The 8,217-nt window shown below is 35.4% G+C and overlaps 1 non-coding gene across 1 annotated transcript; it reads right to left on the bottom strand.

Annotated features, from left to right (window-relative positions):
- Window positions 1–7,333: 7,333 nt before the first annotated feature.
- On the bottom strand, window positions 7,334–7,440 carry LOC120252056. The gene has a single exon (XR_005533608.1). It is a non-coding gene; the product is annotated as a small nucleolar RNA R71 (small nucleolar RNA).
- Window positions 7,441–8,217: the final 777 nt, after the last annotated feature.

Genomic DNA, 8,217 nt, shown 5'->3' with positions numbered 1-8,217 from the left:
ATGATATGCACCTTACACATGTTCAGGATGTTCTCGCCATCCTTCGATCCCAACATTGTCATGCGCACAAGAAAAAGTGTGATTTTCTTCACACCCAAGGTATTATTCCTTGGCTATGTTGTTTAAGGAAAGGAATATTAGTGGATGAAATGAAGCTATTGGCGGTGAAATAATGGTAGACTCCAACAAGCATCATAGAGTTGAGGAGTTTCCATGGCCTTGTTTTCTTATATTGGTGCTTCATCTCAAACTTTAGCAGTATTATGGCATCGCTCACCAAGTGCATGAAAGGCTACAAGTTTGCATAGATAGATGAAGCCAATGTCACATTCTGTACGATGAAGAAACGCTTGACCACAGTCTTTGTCTTTGCACTACCTTACTTTACCTAGGTATTTTGAGTTGCACAACGACACATCCAAGGTGGAAATTGGGGTTGTGTTGAGCTAGAAAGGGCTACACATTGAGTTTTTTAGTTAGAAGCTATCGGGAGCACATTTTAATAGTAGCACCTACGACATTGAATTTTATGCTGTGGTGCAACCTATCAAGCACTGGAGGCATTATTTGATTTACCAAGAGTTCATCTTCTACATAGATCATGTCGTTCTATGGCATATCCATCAACAAGACAAGGTATGCTCTCATCATGGCTAGTGGGTAAACTTTCTGGATGAATTTATCATTGTTTTGAAGCATAAGGCAGGGGTATCCAACCACGTTGCAGACTCACTTAGTAGGTGTTACAGTCTTCATGTTATGTTGCGAGTTGTGGTACTGAGTTTTGACACATTTCATGATTTGTTTACGACTTACACATATTTTTTGGAGATTCTACTAGATGTACAGGCTACAAAACAAATAGATTTCTTACTACATGATCATTTATTGTTTTGGGGAAATCAACTTTGTGTTCCGGATTGTAGCCTGAGGGTAAAAATCATCATGGAGTTGCACTGTGAAAACCACGTGGGAAGGGATCGGATGCTCTTATTAATTCAATCTTCCTACTTCTGTCTAGTCATATACAAAGATGTTAAAATATTCATTAAACATTGTCGTATATGCAAGATCTCCAAATGGGTAGCAACCAATGTTGGACGGATATCAACATGGTTTTTGTGCTTGGCCTGCCTTAGAGTCATTGTGGTACTGACTCCATCTTTGTCGTGGTAGACTATTTTTCGAAGATGGTGCACTTTATTCCACGCAAGAAGATGACCGATGATGTTAATGTGGCCGGCCTCTTCTTTTTGGATGTCTACCGTCTCCACATCCTTCTATCTTTCATTATCTCCAACCGAGGCCATTTTTTCCCTAGCTTATGGAAAATGGTGAATACCTGACTTGAAGTTGTCAACTACTCACTGGGTAACTTATTGTACTGCCTTGTTGGGCCATATTAAATTCTAGGATACGAAATTGAGTCAGGTAGAGTTCACACACAACCATACTACAAATCGTAGTATGGGGTTCAACCAATTTCCTATGGTGTATTGGGAACTCCCTCATAAACCCCTTGATTTGATTCCCCTACCAGCGAAGACATAAATCAATGGAAAAGTCGTTGATTTGGTCACAAGTTTACAAGACATTCATAAGATCGTACGTGAAAAGATGACCACTACAAATAAGTGTTATAAGCAGTATTTGACTAGCGCTGCCCAAGGAACTTTTTTTAGAGGGGGACTACAACAAGCTTAAAGTAGAAAAGATTGGGCCAATCAAGATCATTGAGAAGCTCAACCCGAATGACTTTTGGCTAAAGTTACCAAGCTACATCGGACGACAGATGTATTCAACGTCAAGCACTTGGTACCCTACTATGGTGGTTCCTCAGATGATGATAATTCAAAGGCGAATTCTGTCCAACCAAGGGGGAACGATATGGAGAGTATTGAGAAGGTGGCTTATGCTTTCATGAAGAAGTGGGATTTAAACTAGCAGGGGCCATTTTTAGTAATTTTTAGGGTGGTGGGGTTTAATTGTTTTATTGGTCCCACTTGATGGAAAACAAGTTAGCAAACACAACTCAGGAGCTTATTGCACACGCTCATGAGTCATACCAGAAGTTGGCCAAATTCCATCGTCTTGGCCTTGAAAATAATGATTTTGCATTTTATGGTAACAATCGATTTGATTATATCTTGAGCTAGAAATCTCTGATTTATACACCAATTTTAGCATTAGTTTTTATTTGTTAAGTTATTTATTTCTTTGCTAAAATTTGAAAACTTGTTATTTCTGAAAAATTTTCGAATCTTCTCCCTTTTTGGTTTTCTCGTATTATTTTTTTGGGTCTATTTATTCTAAGCCTATGGGCTAGGAAGGATCAGTCCTGTATTAGCTATTTTTCCTTTGCAATAAAACTTGCTCCATTTTCTGCCCAATCCTGGTAAACTTTGATCAACAAGTTGGAAGGCTTGTTACCGGTATTTGTGCCTGGATCAATAGTTTCAAGACAATCCCTGCATCAGAATATCTACCATTTTTGAATTAAAATCCTAATCCTTAGTTTTCTTTTTGTAATGTCTCCAATATTTCAATCGAAACTCTAATTCTATATTTTTCTATCAGAATGTCCCATATTTATGAGTTTACAATCAAAGCCCTAATCCTTTGTTTTATTTTTTGAATGTAGACTAATTTTCAATCAAAACCGCAATCTTATGTTTTTTTTATAATGTCTCCTATTTCTGAATCAAACCAAATCCTATGTTTACTTTTCTTAATGGCTCCTATTTTTTGAAACAAAACCCTAATCCTATGTTTCATTTGGGAATGTCTGCTATTTTTAAATCAAAACCCTAATCCTATGTTTCTTTTTGGGAATGTCTGCTATTTTCATTCAAAACCTTAATCATATGTTTTCTTTTGGAAGCGTCCCTTATTTTCATTTCTTAATCAAAACCCTAATGCTATGTTTTCTTATATTAGTATCTCCTATTTTTCAAGCAAAACCTTAATCCTATGTTTTCTTTTTTGGAATGTCTCTTTTTTGAATCAAGCAACTGAACCTATGTTTTGTTTTCGTAATGGCTCTCATGTTTTAATAAAAAATCTAATCCAATGTTTTCTTTTTAGAATGTCTCCTATCTTTCAATGAAAACCCGAATCCTATGTTCTTTTCTTAGTATCTACTATTTATCAGTTTTGATTCAAAAACCTAATTCTTTCTTTTCTTTCAGGAATGACTGCTATTTTTGAATCAAAACAATAATCCTATATTTTCTTTCATTAATGTCTCATATTTTGTAATAAAAAATGTAATCCTATGTTTTCATTTCGGAATGGCTCCTATTAGTGAATCAATACCTTAATCTTATCTTTTCTTTTCGGAATGTCTGCTATTTTACAATCAAAACCCTAACCCAATATTTTTTTTTTAATGTCTCCTATTTTCTAATTAAAAAATGAATCCTATATTATCTTATAGTAATGTCTCCTATTTTTTAATCAAAACTCTAATCCTATGTTTTCTTTTCGGAATAACTACTACATTTGAATAAAAAGCCAAGTCCTATGTTTTTCTTTTCGAATGACTACTACATTTGAATCAAAAGCCAAATCCTATGTTTCCTTTTGTTAATGTCACCTATTTATCAGTTTTGAAATCAAAACACTATTATATGTTTTCTTTTCTAAATGTCTGCAATTTATGTATCAAAAACCTAACCCTTTCTTTTCTTTTTAGAATTTCTGCTATTTGTGAATCAGAACACTAATCATATGTTTTCTTTTAGGAGAATGTAATATTTTTCAAGTTTGAATCAAAACACTAATCCTTTGTTTCCCTTTCAGAATGTCTTATTTTTTGCAATCAAATCCTAATTCTATATTTTGTGTTGTGAATGTTTACTAATTTTTAATCAAAACCTTAATTTGCTGTTTTGTTTTCGTAATGTCTCATATTTTTCAATCAAAACAATAACCCTACATTTTCTTTTCGGAATGGCTCCTATTTATCAATCAAAACCATAATCCTATTTGTTCTTTTCGGAATGTCTACTATTTTTTAATCAAAACACTAATCCTTTGTTTTCTTATAGTAATGTCTATTGGTTTTCTGTCAAAACCCTAATGCTATATTTTCTACTTGGAATGCTTACTATATTTGGATCAAACCCCTTATCCTATTTTTTTCATTCGTAATGCCTCCTATTTTTGAATAAAAATCCTTTTCCTATGTTTTCTTTACGGAATGCCTCCTATTTTTGAATCAAAACAAAATGCTTAAGTTTTCTTTTGGCAATGTCTACTATTTTTGCATCGAAACAATAATCTCATATTTTTCTTTTCATAATGTCTTATATTTTTTAATCAAAAACCTAATTCTAAAGGGTTTTTTTGGGAATGCTTCATATTTTTAAATCAAAAATTTTATCTTATATTTTCTTTTTGGAATGTCTGCTTTTTTTTAATCAAAACAATAATCCTATGTTTTCTTTTCGTAATGTCCAATATTTTTTAATCAAAACCCTAACCCTATGTTTTTCTTTTGAAATGCCCATATTTCTGCATCAAAACCCTAATCTTATGTTTTGTTTTCAGAATATCTCCTATGTTTCAATCCAACCGCAAATCCTATATTTTCTTTTTGAAATGTCTCATATTTTTAAATCAAAACATTAATCATATGCTTTATTTTTGGAATGTCTACTATTTTTTAATCAAGACCCTGATTGTAAGTATTCTTTTCACAATGCCTCCTATTTTTTAATCTAAGTATTAATGCTATGTTTTCTTTTTAGAATGTCTACTATTTTTTGAATTAAGACACAAATCCTATGTTTTCATATAGCAATGTCTCATATTTTTTAATCAAAACAATAATCTTATGTTTTGTTATAGTAATGCCTCCTATTTTGAATTAAAAAAAAAGTAATCCTATGTATTGGGAATCTCAGCTATTTTTGAATCAAACCACTAATCCTATCTTTTATTTTGGGAATCTCTGTTAATTTTTAATCAAAATCCTAACATTATGTTTTCAACTCATAATGCCTCCAATTTTTGAATAAAAATCCTAATTCTATGTTTTCGTTTCGGAACATCTCCAATTTTTTCCCACTAAGCCTAAATCCTGAGTTTTCTTATAATAATGTCATGTATTTATTAGTTTTGATTCAAAAACCTAATCTTTTTTGTCATTTTTGTAATGTCTGCTATGTTTTAATCAAAACAATATTCTGTTTGTTTCTTTTTGTAATGTCTCTGATATTTTCCAATCAAAATCCTAATCCTATGTTTTCTTTTTCTAATGTCTCCTATTTCTCAATCAAAACCCTAATCCTATGTTTTCTATTGTGAATGTCTACTCTTTTTTAATTAAAAACCTAATACTTTGTTTTCTTTTCAGAATGTGTACTATTTTTTCATTAAAACCCTATTTCTATGTTTTCTTATAGGAATGTGTGTTATTTTTAAGTTTGAATCAAAACCCTAATCCTTTATTTTCTTTTCAAAATGACTATGATATTTGAATCAAAACCATAATCTGATGTTTTCTTTTATGAATGCCTCCAATATTTCAATCAAAACACCAATCCTATGTTTTCTTTTCTTAATGTCTCCTATTTATCAATTTTGAATCAAAACCCAAACCTATGTTTTTTTTAGAATGTCTCTTATTTTCTAATCAAAACTCCAATCTTATGGGAATGTGTTTTATTTTGAGAAAGTATTATATTTTTTAATGAAAACAATAATCGTGTGTTTTCTTTTTGTAATGACTCATAATTTTTAAACAAAACACTCATACAATGTTTTTATGGGAATGCCTCCAATTTTTTAATCAAAACTCCAATCTTATGTCTCCTTTAGGTTTTAGTTTTGGAATCTGTTCCAATCTTGAATGCTTGTTGTTGAATACTCCCTTAGAGTGACACTAAGTTTGAGAGTTCACTCGGTTATCCTTGTGAGTGAGTGACACACCACGAGCATTAGACGAAGCTTGATTGGAGAGGGTTGAGAGGGTGAGTCGAGAGGTACAAGAGCGTCCCCTTTCCCCTTCGGTGTGATAGATTCTACCTCCGTTCCTCGAGTTCTTTGCGACCACAATAGAGTGAATGGGTTAAGGGATGATCCTCCACTGGGGCCTAGTTGCGAGTGCAATGGAGTGAAGCGTTGAGGTGATTTTAGCTCTAGGGCTTAATTGTGGCTAGGGACCTTTCGCCTGGACCAAAGGGTTAGGTCTATACATTGGAATAGATTTATCACTTGGAATCTCTAGAGTTCATTGCAATTCTATACGAGTGTGAGGTGTTGAGATTGTTAGATTTCTCCTCCGGGACATGTATAGAATTAGGCATGGTTGACCTTAGGTTTGGGATCATGTATTTAAGGATGTCCACGACTCTCAATTGCATTAGTTAGAAAGCATAATAGAGGAATCTTGCACTTGAAACTAGTGTCCTAGGGGGAACAATACCCGTGTACCCCATTTATATCGATTGTCTTACTTTCTCCTTTCCCGTACTTTCTCTCTTGTTTATTTGACATTTGTTATTTCACATCCTTTGACACACAAATCACTATTCCATCTTTCACCTAGTTAAGAAGCAATCTAAGTATTTTTACTCCCTTCTCCCTGTGGATACGATACCCCCACTCACCTGGGGATTATTAGTTCGACAACTCCGTGCACTTGCGGAGCAGCATGTCAAGTTTTTGGTGTCGTTGTCGGGGAGTAGGCGTTTAGAGATACTTTGCACTTTTGTTTTCTTAGCTATTCATTCATTTATTCTATTTCACATCTTCTTTTCTATCATCTTTCTGATTTGTTTTCTTTCTTTTGTGCAGCTTCAGGTTAATGACCCGAGGGAACCCCAAAATATTGATTGAAGGAGATCTCAAGCTTGAAAGAACACTTAGAAGAAAAGGAAAAGGACCTGTGGAAGAACTGTCTAATCTAGCTGATTTGGAAGTTGAAGGTTCAGGCAATATGGCAGAACAGAATGAGCAGCAGAGGACACTCTCTGATTATGCTAGACCTTCAGTTTGGGGGACACAATCGAGCATTGTGAGTCCCCCTATTACAGCTCAGAACTTTGAGCTAAAGCCGGCATTCATCCATATGTTACAGCAGTCCGCACAGTTCAATAGTTTGGCCGATGAGGATCCAAACAGTCACATAGAGAACTTTCTTGAGGTGTGTGATATGCTCAAGATTAACGGAGTGACGGATGATGCCATCAAGTTGAGAGCCTTCCCATTTTCTCTAAAGGGGAGAGCGAAGCAGTGGCTACACTCATTACCTAAAGCCTCGATCACCACATGAGAGGAGATGGTAGAAGCTTTTTTTGGCCGTTATTTCCCTCCCGGAAAATCTACAAAGCTAAGGAATGAGATCTCGTCCTTTGTACAGTCGGAATTGGAGTCTCTATTTGAGACGTGGGAAAGGTTCAAGGAGCTCCTGTGCAAATGCCCACAACACGGATTCCCGGAGTGGATGATTATCCAAACCTTTTACTACGGTTTGAATCCAAGTACAAGGCAACTTTTGGATGCGGCAGCAGGAGATATCTTAGGTAGCAAGACTCCCGAGGCATGCCAACAACTTATTGAAGAAATGGGTCTAAATAGCTACCAGTGGAATGCGAGGGAGAAGAAGAAAGTGACCAGCCACCATTAGATAGATGAGGTAACGTCATTGGCGGCTTAAGTTGAAGCATTGGGTAAGAAGGTAGATGTTATAGCTTCGAACAGAGTGGCGGCCGTGACAACATGTAACGGATGTGGAGGAGGACATGCCTCCTCCGATTGCCCGATCTCTATTGGTGATATATCTTCGGTGGAGAACGTTAATTTTGTGGGTAATGCAATGAGGAACCAAGGGAATCCATATAGCAACACCTGCAATTCGGGTTGGAAGAATCATCCAAATTTTTCATGGAGCAACCAAGGTCCACAGAAGGCCATGGGGCCGCCGGGTTTCCAACAACAACAACAAGCCCCAAATGTTGAGAAGAGAGTTAATGGATTGGAGACCCGCATGAATGACTTAGAGAAGGCCTTGACCAGATTCGTGCAATCTTTGAATTCAAGGTTTGAATCAGTTGAGGCCACACTTCGCAATCACACTGCGTCCTTGCACAATCTTGAGAACCAAGTTGGGCAAATTGCGAAGTCTCTAGCGGAACGACCACAAGGGAGCTTACCGAGCAATACAGAGACGAATCCTAGAGAGCAATTAAAAGCGATCACTTTGCGAAGTGG

The sequence above is a fragment of the Dioscorea cayenensis genome, chromosome 20 (genome assembly GCF_009730915.1).
Source record: "Dioscorea cayenensis subsp. rotundata cultivar TDr96_F1 chromosome 20, TDr96_F1_v2_PseudoChromosome.rev07_lg8_w22 25.fasta, whole genome shotgun sequence".
Lineage (NCBI taxonomy): Eukaryota > Viridiplantae > Streptophyta > Magnoliopsida > Dioscoreales > Dioscoreaceae > Dioscorea > Dioscorea cayenensis.
Note: the sequence above shows the minus strand (reverse complement) of the source record. Positions and strands in the feature narration are given on the sequence as shown.